General features: G+C 36.4%; 1 long non-coding RNA gene and 2 other non-coding genes across 3 annotated transcripts; all 3 read right to left on the reverse strand.

Annotated features, from left to right (window-relative positions):
* Window positions 1-11478: 11478 nt before the first annotated feature.
* Window positions 11479-13534, reverse strand: LOC109112596. Its single transcript, XR_002021621.2, has 5 exons — window positions 13387-13534; window positions 12974-13035; window positions 12734-12799; window positions 12459-12493; window positions 11479-11694 (listed from the first exon to the last, which is right to left on the reverse strand). It is a non-coding gene; the product is annotated as an uncharacterized LOC109112596 (long non-coding RNA).
* On the reverse strand, window positions 11774-11897 carry LOC122141181. Its single transcript, XR_006157608.1, has one exon. It is a non-coding gene; the product is annotated as a small nucleolar RNA SNORA26 (small nucleolar RNA).
* LOC122141180 lies at window positions 12564-12685 on the reverse strand. Its single transcript, XR_006157607.1, has one exon. It is a non-coding gene; the product is annotated as a small nucleolar RNA SNORA26 (small nucleolar RNA).
* Window positions 13535-13843: the final 309 nt, after the last annotated feature.

The raw sequence follows: 13843 nt of genomic DNA on the forward strand, positions 1-13843 counted from the left end.
AACCTGAATTATTACGAATTCATACAAATTCACAATCAAAATGGTAAAACATAACATACTTACAAAATTATTTACAAAAGACTTAGTCCCAACACATCAACCTGCGGCAGAGCTAACAGACGAGGTTAAACTAATTGCATGTTTTTCTTGTGTGTTATACCTGTGCATTAAGTGTTTTTCCATGCTTCCTCATGGCTTTGACTTGTGTGTTTGTGAGGTTTGTGTGGTTGTGTGTTGGACTACATGAGCATAATACTCATTACTGTCTGCTGCATGCATGAGATAGTGTCTAGGAAACCCATTTGTCAGAGACATGAAAGACAGCGCAGAGACGCTGCAGAGACTCAGGAGTCCTCCTCTCACTGCCAGACACAAATCAATCTCGGCACAGTATGTTAAAACCACACAAAAAAGAAATGTTCACTAAAATGTCTGCCGTGATCATGCATATGTATGATTCATTTGTCGCAAATGGGCTTTGATTGATTTCCTTCGGTGTGTCCTTTTTGTTAAACAGATGTGAACGGTCAAAAAGTGCAGTGAACTGGCCTCTGGAACATTGGTTGTTCTATTTAATTTTTCTTGTTGGGGACAAAACAAACTTTTGTAGATGGAAAACACAGGAAGAACTGTATGTATTGTGTGTTTTTATTGTGAAAGAATACTCAAAGTTTCATAGACTGAGATGCAATGAAAAAATTGCGCATATATAAACTTAAAACCATTAAAAACATTTTATTGCTTTGAATAAACATAAACTAAAACAAAATAATTAAAATTATAATAAATTATTTCAGCTACATTTAGTTTAACTTGATGTACTTATATAACTAAAACTAAAATAAACCATATAGACTATTTATATATATATATATATATATATATATATATATATATATATATATATATATATATATATATATATAATATGACACACTTTAGATAAAATGTAAATAAATATAAAATAAAATTATGTACTAAAAATGAAAAATAAAATAAAATAATAAAAAAGTTGAAATAAAACTAAAACTATAAAAAAAATTACAAAAATGACAAACTGTAAATAAAATGGAAAATATAAAAGGTGATTTAAAATGTACATCTTTCATATATTTTTTTTACATCATAATTATACTTATTACATTTTAGCATTATAAATCACTTTATATTATTACATATTGATTTAATTAATTACATTTACTAAATTATATATTGAAGCAAGTAAATAATTTGTTGTCTTCCCATCAAGTAAAGAATAATCTAAACGAATCTGAAATCTATGAATGTATATATATGTTTTTAAATCTTCTTATCAAATCTTATCAAGTTAGGTGATCACATTTAAGGTAAACCACAAGCAAACTAGTTTCTCTTTGCTCTAATAGTGATTGCAGTGGTTACTGGTATTTGTGAAATCACAGGCATGCTTCAAATGTCCTCATTCACACAGAACTGGCTGTGATAACAGAAAGGGGTCTGCAGCTACATAAGCATCTAATGGCACATTGAGTGTCGGAGGGTTTCCATTAGTCAGTCTGTCTTCTTCATTTTGCTTAATTGCAGAGCACATCCCAGCTGCTCCCCGTGAGTCTTTTTGTTTTCTTCTCAGCTACTGAGGCAAATTAAACCCCACCGAGTGTGTTTTTCCACATCTCTCTCCGCTCAGGTCAGTTGCACTTGTCGAGCCTTCTAAGATGAATTGTGTCTATTTCTTTCTCGTTGATGGTACAGTTTCTATGTGGGTGGCAAGGCCTGCAGGCAGACACAGTGGGATGTGGTGACACACCTCAGATTTTTTTTAAAATAAGGAAACATAAGGTAAGAAAAGTGCCATTGGGTAGAATGGGGAAGAAAAAAAAGTTACCTTCGTTATGCCAGGAAAAGAAAAGGAGGGGCCGTGCAGTGGGTGGTAAAGGTTCAGAGATGCAGGTGGTCTGAGCAAGTCGTTCTGGGAAACACCATGTGAATTTACTGCAGTGGGGTGAGGAGCCTGTACATGGGAGGACGTATATGTAGTATGTGTATAATTACATACATATATACTACACAACCATTAAAACGTACATTTTTTAAAGAAATTAGTTATTCAAAAATAACACTAGTATTTAGGTTCATGCTGAGCTGTTGTTTGGATTAAACTACTCGTTGCTTGCATATTGTACTGATTTGTACCCAATACTGATGGATACTGAATGGATAAAATCCATTACTTGAACCCTATGTCCTCTATTGTACTCTTTATTGTAGATGTTGAGAAGCATGTGTAGAGTGTGCTAATGGAGGAGACTCAGTAGACGTCATGGATGACTCAAGATTATGTAAGCATTCAGACCAGACAATATCATTTACAGTACGTCTAAGACCACTGCATTCACACATAACGGCTTCTACACGTGGACTAGACAGACAAAAAAATGTTAGTGAAATGTAAACTCTCTTTCTCGCACACAGTGTTCAGAGACCCATACAGACAGACACATGCATGAAAACGATCACCGCACAATCTGTTCATACAGCTCAGTATTTGAATTTTATATATACATCTTTGTTGTGCAGAATCACATTAACATGTAAAAACTGGCAGATGATTCAAAGTCATTCCGTTTTGTTCAATAAGCAGTTTTGATTCTACTTTAAGTCGCCATTTGTCAAATAAAGCAAAACCAGTTGGAAAACCCGCATTAGGCATCTTGTATTATTCAAATATAACCAACTCGAATTCACAAACCCTCTTCTTCTTTTCAGCATGAGGGTGGCATTGACGTCGATGAGATGCCTGAAATGTGTGCACGTCTGGCTAGTTTGCCAAAGTCACTCTGAATGGGTGTTTGCACGTGTGTGTTATCAGACGTACGCTGTGCGTAGCTGAATAACAGAGTCGTGTTAGACTGTGCCGTGCGTGAAACCCTTCCAAATACACCTCCGTGCGCAGGGACCCTGCAGTAACATCACTTGACTTAATCTGATGCATAACTACAACTGCACAGTGTTTCAAGGGAGTAATTTCAAAGGGTTTTTATGAGTTGAACTGAAAATACAATTGTGAGTGTTGATGTATTAATAATTTTATCATTACTGGCCACTAGGATTTAGATTTGCCAAATATGTATATAAATATAAGTCATCTTCACTAAAATAATAGGCTGCTTGCATAGGCAATGACTGGTGGTCTCTGGTTCTTTAAAGACTGAGGGGGATTATGGGTACACGTGAGGTATTTTTGGTTTCCCTGTGGGGTTTTCCTGCAATAGAAAAATTGAACTGGCATCTCTTCAAACAACTAACCAAACAGTTTTTCCTCTGACCAAGGTGTCAAGCTTTTGATGAATCATTCTATTGAATTGGTTCTTTCTAAACACTTATATATTTAGCACCAGAAAGTCTGATTCCTTCTAATGAATCAGTTTATTCGAATTAATTCATCCTAGAATTCCTCATAAATTACAGGAAAATGTGAATTGGTTCATCCTAAACTCTTTGATATGAAGCACTGGAATGCCTGATTCTAGTGAAATGATTTATATGAAATGCTCTCATAGTGTAAGAACATTCAATTCATTCTAGTGAACTGACTCGTTAAACTCTTGAATAAACATTTGAATGTTATGATTCATTCTAGTTAATCGGTTTACATTAAAGGGGATGTCTAATGCTATTTCATGCATTCTGACTTATTTACACTGCTAAGGAGTTGGATTCTCATGCTAAACATAACCAGAGTCTCAAAAAAAAAAATGGAGTATTTCTGTGCCAAAGCCTTCCTTCAGGGTTCGTATAATTTTGGAAATTTTTATTTTTTTTGGCTCTGTATGATGTCATAAAGGACAGAATGCCTTGTATGCACACTTCTTTCAGAAGAGCACGTGGACACATCAACTAGGGGTGCGTTTTCCAAAAGCAAAACCATAATTAAAGTCAATTGTCCCTGTTTTGTTTATGTCGATGTCACAGCTTGCAGACGATAGCTACACAAAAGCTGCGTGTGCTCGTGACTCTTTAGCTCTGATAAAACTAAAGACTCTTCGGAAATATGAAGAATGCAGTACTACTCTAAACTTAAGATTAACATGAGATTTTATTTATAACATAAACGTTTTGATTCATTCTAGTGAATCAGTTCATATTAACGTGCAGAATAGGAAATTCCAGTTCATTCTGAATTGGATCATATAGACCACTCTTATTACATAAGAACTTTCTGATTCTAGCAAACTATTTCATATAAAACTCATGTGTAAAACTCATGAAGAAGTACAGATACAATTAACTTCAAGTAGCAATGAACTACTACTGTACTCCGAAAGGTTAGCTTGATGGTACAGTAGTTGATTTGTATTAAATTAGCTTGACAAATTACAGTTTTAGAATAACTTTCCCAACAATTCCCTATATAAAGTCAAACAATGATTAAGATAAAGATGTGGAGTGGGTAAATGAAAGAAAATAAAGGGGCAAGACAAAAGCTGTCCAGAGCCTTAACTGAATCAGGTGTAAACCACATCAGTGCTGTGAGAGAGGACAGGAAATAAGCCGATGTACATCACCGAGATGCTCAAGACTGCTGCTAAAGCCGCTGCTTGTCATTTTCTAAACTATCTCTGTGAGCCATCAAAATTGGTCTCTTTTATCAATTCAGCTGTGCATGGGCCAGGAACTAAAGCCTTTATAGACTGTACCTTCCTGTTACAGGGTAACTCATTATCATCATCAGAGGAGGAGAACACTGAGAGGAAAAGGAAACAGGTGATTAGGATATTAGCCTAACAAGTACAGCAACCTTTGCAGTGAATGAGAAACCGTCAGAAATTGGGACAAGCAGATAGATTGACAGAACACTTGACCTTACAACTGTGCATTCAATAACGCTCAAATGATTCAACTTCAACAAATGATAGTACAATTAGCTAGTGTGCTTGCAGGAAGTGGGGCAGCCAGAGATGAGGAGAGAGACAGAACAAGAGCAGATGATTAAGAGGAAAATGAGGCCACAGTCATATAAGTGTCTTATGAAAAGAGCTAATCAAGAGTGAGCAGTAAAGTACCAACATGAGGGAGGAGAGGCAGTCAAGTGAAGCACAGGACTACCTTGACCACCTTATGTTTTTTGTAAGCAGCTACCAGGTCCAAAATGCAATCAAAGATGGCTTTCAAGCAAAAAAATAAATATGACATTCATGTATTTCAGTGGAAATACTGTAATGCAGACACAGTTCTTTCATTGTTCAAGTGTTTGACAGGTGAAAGTAGGCCATGAGTCTGCATTTGTGAGGTAGAAAATGATGAATCACTGAGTTGAAATTGTAAGATGTAAACAACAGCATGAATAAGCACTGATGGTGGCCAAAAGACTGTTTATCATAGAGCTTGTCTAAGGTGCTCGCTGCCGAGAAGAAAGTGAACCACTTAAATTTACTAAAACTTTTTTTTTCAGTGCAGGTCAAATGGTCAGAAAAAAGCATTGAGACATTTTTCTTCTCAAATTTCATGTCTTCTCATTTCTCAAATCAACTTTTCTCATATCAGGTTTGAGAGATAATAAATAATGTCAAGATTTATGTTTTTGTGTGAACTATCCCTTTAAGCTTGTTTAGAATGCTGCTTCAGTATATTATATGCTGGTCACATGCAATACAGAATTTATTTTTCCCCCAACAAGGGTTCAAGCTAAAATATGCAATTTTTTATACGACCATAATCAGTAGAGAACTGTCTCTCTATTTTTTTGTTTCTAGGTCACTGCAACAAAAAGTAATAATGCAGGCTTACAAAACTAAAATTATATTGGTCTTTATCCATGCAGGCAAAGCAGTGGAAAGCGTGCCTCAGCTTTATTTTTAACACTTAAATTGCAATAGCATAAACGTAGATCCCACCTTTGCCACTTCCTCTATCAGCACCTGCTAACACACACACACACACACACACACACACACACAGTGACACTCTCAGTGTGAAAGGGTCAGGGTGAACTCCTTTGCCCCTGCACACACTCAACCCTTTGTTACATTGTTGCTATGGCAGCTAACTCTGACTCTCAGGATCACTGAATCTTAATATGTCACATTGCAGGTGCCCCATGGGAATCACACACTCCTCTCCATCCTTGATCCTATTTTCTCTTTCTTTTATTGAACATAATTCACCCAAGCACTTAAAAACAACATTAAATGACATTTGCAACACCACTGCACTGTGACATTTCCGGGGATAACAGGATATTCAGTGGCAAAAATGCATGTCTTATTTGACATGTAATACATAATGCAGTTTTTCATAACTGTTATTGTACAGATACATTGTGTCAACCTACAGGCACATGCATGAATAGATTAGAATACCACTTTTAAATGTTTCTAAAACTACATCCGAATTAGAAAACTCTTTTTCTTTCTCTGCCATTAGTTTAATGGTTGAGGGGTGTCACAGTGGTCATGAACTCATGCATACACAAATACGCTGTGTGTTTATAAAGTAACATACAACTGGGCACGTTCAGATGGATTGCAGATGGATCTTTGGGAACACTTTCTCTTTTGGTTTAAAAATACACACACACCTCACAGCTTTACTGGCTTTGACATGCATCACCCCTCCTCATTTTTCAGGCCTCCCTTTGCAACATCTCACATTTTAATGTTTTGATTTGTTATTGCATACTTGAACTACTTTGCCTCTACCACCTTTTATGTCTCCATTTCAATAAACACAATGAACATTTCCTTAGTGAATACATCAAGATAATCTGAAACTAATTATCTTTCATAACACCGCTCAACCTGTATTGTAGTATCATTTTATTTCATATTTCCCATGAGGTTTACATTTGGGGTGTCCAAATTTAATACCAGTCCTTTTTAAATTGATGCAGTCTTTCGCAACAAAACTTAAAATCTCCTCAAGTAACCTCTGCAAACAAAACAACTCTGTTTGCTCAGCCTAAACAAGGGCTGTGCGTGACTTTAATTACATCAGAAGGCCCAATCACAGCAAATTAGCCTGATTAATGTGCTTCTTCTATGCAGTTATTCAGGCTATTCAGTCATAAACATATTGTACACTCATCTATTTCTGCCTTTTCATAGAAAAAAATGTGCTTCATTGCTATGAAGAGTGTGAATTTTGTTGTATCATCAAACATATTCATCGTTGGTCAGATTCTTCATGCATCTCTAGGTCAGCTTGCAGACTTTATACTCTATTGGTCCTCATACAGTCAGTTAATTCACTTCAAAAACAAATAATTTCATTTTATAAACGTGTGTAATTTTGTCTGTTACCTGTAATATTTCACCCAAGGCAATACGGAATGCCGGTGCTGACCGATTAAATACACATAATGACATAAAGAAACATATTAATTTCCTGAAAGGCTGGCAGACATTTTTATGTTCAAGCTGTGAGATGGATTGAATTCCTGAATCTACCACAACACTTGGCAAAAGCATAAACTATGAACAATTTAAATCAGAATCTGAGGTTTTAATGTAAATAGCGAGTTAAACAGTTAAAAAGATGTGCAAGTCTAAGAGTATTCATGGGTAATCCACAGTGCTGGAGTGCTCAATGTCCCATGCTGGACCCAAATTTCTTATGACTAAATGTGGTTTTCCCTGCATTCTGCTCCTTTGAACAATCAGCGTCTGTGAGAAGGTACAGAACATAAAATCAAAACCACATGTTTAACATACACAGAGTCTGTCAACATTACTCATGATTGACAGATCTTACTAATGCCCTGCATTTTGGACCTTTTGTTCTGGCAGGAACTCTCACTTTCTAGGCCAGACACTTGAAAGTAAATCTCAAAGTCTCAACTGTGGCTCTTTTATGACATAAAAGCCCTGGAAATCTCTTTTTTATTTTTTTAAAAGTTTAGTTCACCTTAGTTTTAAATGACTTGGTCACATGAACCCTGGTAGGCCTAAATATATATTATGCACTGACTCAATTCAGAATAACTTACAGACAATACTATTACTGCCATATAAAGATATGCCAGAAATACTGTTTGTAGTACAACATACACTGCACTTACACTATATACCAATGTTTCTGAAGGTTATCATCCAATACGTTGTTTGAACGTCTACCATTATATTGTTTAGGATATTTCCTCTCTAGTATTTCTGCTGTAGTTATGACAAAGCTGTTATATTTTTTATTTATTTATTTTTACACAGAGTTTAAAAAAAAAAACAATACCACATTAAAATTTTTTTAAAAAAACAATAAATAATCAACAATAATAAAACATCTTCAATTAAAAAAAATAAATAAATAGATAATGAGAAGAAAAATGAAGAGGGAATATATTATTTAAAATATAACTTAATTTTGTGTTTTTAAATTTTTAGTTAAAGTTAAAACAGTTTAATTAATTAAATATTTAAGGCCCCTCTAATAACCCACTACACTGTGTCTGACTGCATTTTTAAAGAATGGAGCTTTTTTTGTTTCAAAGTAACTTTTACTGTTTTTCAGTTGAGGGAAATTACATATCAAATGCATATTCTCTTATATGTTGTCGCTGTTAGCTTTAGCATGTTAGCTTAAGTTGCTACCGAGATCCACATGAGGGATTATTGTGTATTTTGTACATGCAAATAAACATAAATCACACAATATGAGGTAATGATAAAGCATTAAACCTATTTGTAGGATGCTGTCTTCTCCATAAAAGTCCCAAACAATATTTTACATCATCTGAGTGTGAATATACTGCACACACTGCTTACGCTACTAGTATTGCCAAAGTATGCAAAATGTGACAAAGAAACCTGGTTCATACCAATCTAAAAAAGTGAAACAAAACAGTTTAAAGAACAGTATGGCATCTGTCCACACACATATCCTGTCTGCCCACAGCCATACCTCTGCTAGATCAAGATTAGGTGAAATGTGTGTATATGTCTGACAGAGATCCACTGAGTGAGATGAATTTTTGTTTTGTCCTGAGAAATTTAAAAGGATCCTACATAATTCAGCTCTTTGTTCCATCAGTGACCTGGAGAAGGTCAGAAAGCTTTTTCTCCATTTACCAGCAGACTTCAAAGGGCTTGTGTGTGCGTTTGACAGAGAATATGTAAAACTGTGGGTTGCATTAGATGAAAGCGATCATCATTCATGTGAGAGAAACACAAAGAGACAGACAGAAGGACAGCGAGCGGGAAAGGAGGAAGTATGTTTCTATATTAGAGTGAGAGACTTTATTTATGTGATGCCTGGTACAAGCTGGTTTATGCTAGTTCAGTCTAGCTGGTCCAGTAAAAAATGTCTTTCTGATTTATCTTTCTGATGAAACTGGATGACCAAGCATACCAATATCTCATGTTGGGGCATCCAAAACAAAGGAGCCTGTATATAAATATACTTACTGTGGCACCCCTTGATGGAGGGTAGTAGTTTTTCACTGCTGTGTTATCCAAACACATTTTGTCGTTCCCCTCTGAAAAACGTCCAAGTCATTCAGCCCTGAAACCCCTTTCCTCAGAAACAGTTCTCTCTGCCAAAAAACATGTAGCTCTGCCTGAATGCGACCTGTACAGTCTAACCCTGAACCACATTTCACATCTGGGTCACATCAAAGTAACCAGACATGGACCTGGAGGACAGCCGAATGGCACTCTGTTCATATCCAATCGCATTCCTGTGAGTATGGCCCAACTCTTCAATCCCTCCATCCATGGCACAAGTCAAAAATAGGTCACAATGTTCTTGTTTGGGTTTAAATTTCATGTGTTTGTTTTCTTAGAGTGCAAAGCTACATTCACAATGTTTAGAAGAACAAAATCCACAATGGTTTATAATTATGGTCCATTACTCAATCAAGCCATTTGAAAACAACTTGTACTGAGGCACGGTGTTTCCAGACATCTTAATTGTTTATTTGTCTATTGTAAGTGATTCACAAGTACAAAACAGCAAGTGAAAACCCATCAATCACGAAACGCTGAAACAGACTATTGGAACATTCTGCAACATCCAACATTAGCTACATCTGCCCATCACTAGCCCTCTGTGGCAAGAAATTCAAAACACTAGTATTGTTCCTTGAATGAATAGTAGAATAATTTTCTTCCTGTGCGGAGGCAATGCTGAATCTTGAATAGTTTGTGCTGTGCTCAAGCATTTGGGCAAAACCTGTGGAATCCTCAAAGAAAAAAGAAGTCATTTTTCACTCCCTTTTTAAAATTAAGTAACATCTCCATTACCATAATTTTTTTATGTAATTTCCTCTTCCTCCTGTCTGTTCCTTCAATCACAATGAAATTCATTACACATAAAATGGTAAAAGAACCAGTCTGAACTAAAGAATCAGTCTGTGTAATTTAGCCATTAATCACTCCTGTGCCCATAAATTGCACTTCACCCTGCATGTTAGATAACCAAACTAGTGTCATTCCGTTATGCAGACATCAGTTCATTCTGTCTTAATATCATTTTCCATATTGTCGTCGTTTATACCTCCCTCTAGAACTCTTGCGTCAACACAGAATGAAGCATGCATGTAAATGCATTATGTTGCTTTTGTAACCAAATTTATTGAGCATGAATAATGTTATTTAATATGACAACCCTCTTGTTTTCTGTATGTAGCTGAGTGTATCTTTTGTACTGGAAATTGTAGTGTGGTTGGAATTTTTATGAATTTTACAGGGCAAAAAATTAAAAATGTGACAGAAAGCTCCTGTAATGCATGTATGTCTACTGTTGGACATTGTAAATGGCCATGGATGAAGAAACACCCAGCAATGAAATGAGGTTTATGAATCATATTCATACATTGTCTTATTAAATCATTAAGTACTATTGTGAAATATTCACCAGCAAATTTAGTTGTTTTCGGTTTGTTTTGTACTGATATGTAGCACTAGCCAATGGAATGCTTTGAAACAAAAGAGGAGGGTACTGCACTGAAGGGACTGACCTATATGGCCATGTGTCAGAGCTCTGTGTTGTACAACAGAACAACAGGCACTTTCCATGTGTGGTAAATGCGAGTGGCTGTGCTATGCAGCTGTTTGTTAGTTAGATAATGTTCTTAATATCCCCTTATCGGGTACTGTAATTCAGAAGTCCTAGTATTGTAACATCTGCATTGACATCACTATCCATTTCATTTTTTTTGCATCTTCCAGCAAAAGGATAATCTAGATCACTTTAAGTACATTTGAGTCTTATGCCTTAAATTTTAAAACTCAATACACCACGGTCTTAGACTTGCATGGAGAAAGTAATTCAACTCTAAACAGATTCGATTTAAGAACCTCCCATTTGAATGACAGCAAAAGCTTCAGTAGGCAAACCTCCAAACTCTTAGATCAGTCTAGTTAAAATTTGCAGGGGATCCTTCAGAAGAAACAAAAGGCATAGAACCCATGCTAAATACAGATGAGTCATGGCCAAGACCATTATTTCCTTCCTCCAAGGGTCATGATCCATGACTCAATGTTAACAGGAAAAAAAAAATAAACACCATTACAAGCAAGCATTTCTTTATTGGTAACAATCAATACATAAAAACATTTATGTAATGCATAAACAGATGTTTACAACAAATGTTCATTTCAGACGTTTCATTTTATTGCTCCAGACATAGCAATAAAATTAGCTCCATTCAAGTTGCATCACTGCTGAGGAACAAGCAACCAGTCACCGAATACATGTGCCCCAAAATGAAGCCATCAATGGAATCTGTCGAGAGAGGAAAAACCTTGAATTAAAACTCAGACAAACCACGTTACTTAAACATTGCCTGCATTTAATTATATTTGCATGTATCTTGCGACAGGATCCAGGCACAGAGAAGGTCACCTCTGACCCAGGTTTTAGCAAGAGTATCTCACTTTACCCCCCTGATATGGCCACTAGAAACACCGACAGCCTCCAGTGGGCAAAGCATAGGAGGGAACCTTAGACTGTATAAAAACATGAACGTAGTGCCCGTGACATCACCCGTAGGTTTCTGAATAGCGTTTTTGAAGCTCAAAGCGGGCGGAAGCAGCAGTTACCATCTTGGCAGCACGTCACTCCCTAATAATCGAAAATAGGCAGGAGCTGGTTGCTGAAACCACGCCCACCAGCTCAGTGGTGACAGCAGCAATACACAGTCACTCAAGTGGCCACGCCCTTAATTATGCAGAACTTTAAGGCTTAATATAACTTAAGTTTTAAAAAAAAAAAAAACCCTCACAGTTGTCATGAAGGGCAAAATTAGCTATATGGACCAAAACCACTTTTTGTACCAGGCTGTAAATTTTTCTGCTGTAAAGTTGGGCAATTTAATATGGGGAGTCTATGGGACTGACTCCCTTTTGGAGCCAGCCTCTAGCGGCGAGATGAATTGCAGTTTTAGTCACTTCCTTGTTGGCTTCACGAGAGACCGGAAGATTGGCGAATGGAGGGAACATGAAACTAGATCAAACTGGTTGCATGAGTGTTGAGACCAAGTTACTCACCTAATGACTGTAGTTCTTACATTTTCCTCCATTAGCTGCAAAATACAAATTTTGAATGATTAGCAAGTATCTTAACACACAATAAGCAAGGCTAACGATTACAAAAATTGTTTCTCCCGACAGGATCCGAAGCAAGGAATATTGAGCCAATACTTCAGGTTTTTGAGAGATTTCATCTAGCCCCCCCGTGTCGATCATTCAAGACATAATAGGACTTGAATGTGCAATAAAAGGGGCTGACAAAACTAGAAAAGAGTTGTTTAAAAATCACTTACCAAGTAACAGCTAGAGAAAGATTCCTCAGCACAACTGTAGCCTCATGGCTAAAACAATGTTTGAGCCTAGACATTAAAAAACAAAAGGTATTCAAAGTAAATCAAGAGTAATCAAAATGCATACATACTAAATTTTACTGCTTTCCTTTTAGCAAGATCTAGAGTAATGAGATTTAAAAATTTTCTAACCACTTTTGTTAGTGAATGAGAATCTTAAAATAAGTTAATAAACTTCCTTACCTTCATAGGTAACACATCGTAGAAACTAAGGTTTCTTCAGTCAGGGGGTTTAGATGGATCATCTATTAAAAGAAAATAATGCAATCAGCAGACAGACAGACAGGCCTTGCATTCACCACGTGCGTTCTCGAGCCACACGTGGCCTACAACTTCACAATATTTCTAGATTTACGATCATGGCTTGGCAGCAAGCTGTACAAAACTTCTAGAGCATCTTTTGTTTTACTCAGAATTATTTTACTACCCTTCTACACACTTATAAAGCTCACCGTTAACTGTTCTAGTCAACTAAACTTGACTATTTGCGATCCGATGTGTACATTTTGTGCTTATGTGTAAGTGTAAAACAAAACATAACTTCAGGTAAATAAGAAATTACACAAACGCACAACTATCTGAACAAAGACACTCACCAACACCCATACTGCGTCCGCTCATGCTGCCTCCAACCGATCGCGTGCAGGAAGCAATGAACACGTGTGACCGGTGCGAGGAATTCTGGGATATTTAAAGGAGAAGGACCGCCTACCGTTCATTTCAGCGAATCGGCTCTTTCTAGCAGTTCATTCAAAAATAAAAACGACTCCTACAAACGCTCGGACGATTCTGTCTGATCACTCCAACAGTTATGGGAAAAGATTCAAATCTAATCTCAATCCATCGGTAAAATATCAGCAGGGCATATGAGACGATGTTTTTTTTTTTTTAAGACTACATGAACACCATGTTCACAAACTATGTTATTCGGGAAATTCTCTTTTTATACTTTCGCATTTTAACTACTGGGGCCTAATATTATTTATATCCATAAATGTATGGAATGCACAAGAGTACTTAAATATTACCGATTGAAAGGGAATATGTCATTTA

The sequence above is a fragment of the Cyprinus carpio genome, chromosome B20 (assembly GCF_018340385.1).
Source record: "Cyprinus carpio isolate SPL01 chromosome B20, ASM1834038v1, whole genome shotgun sequence".
Taxonomy (NCBI): Eukaryota; Metazoa; Chordata; class Actinopteri; order Cypriniformes; family Cyprinidae; genus Cyprinus; species Cyprinus carpio.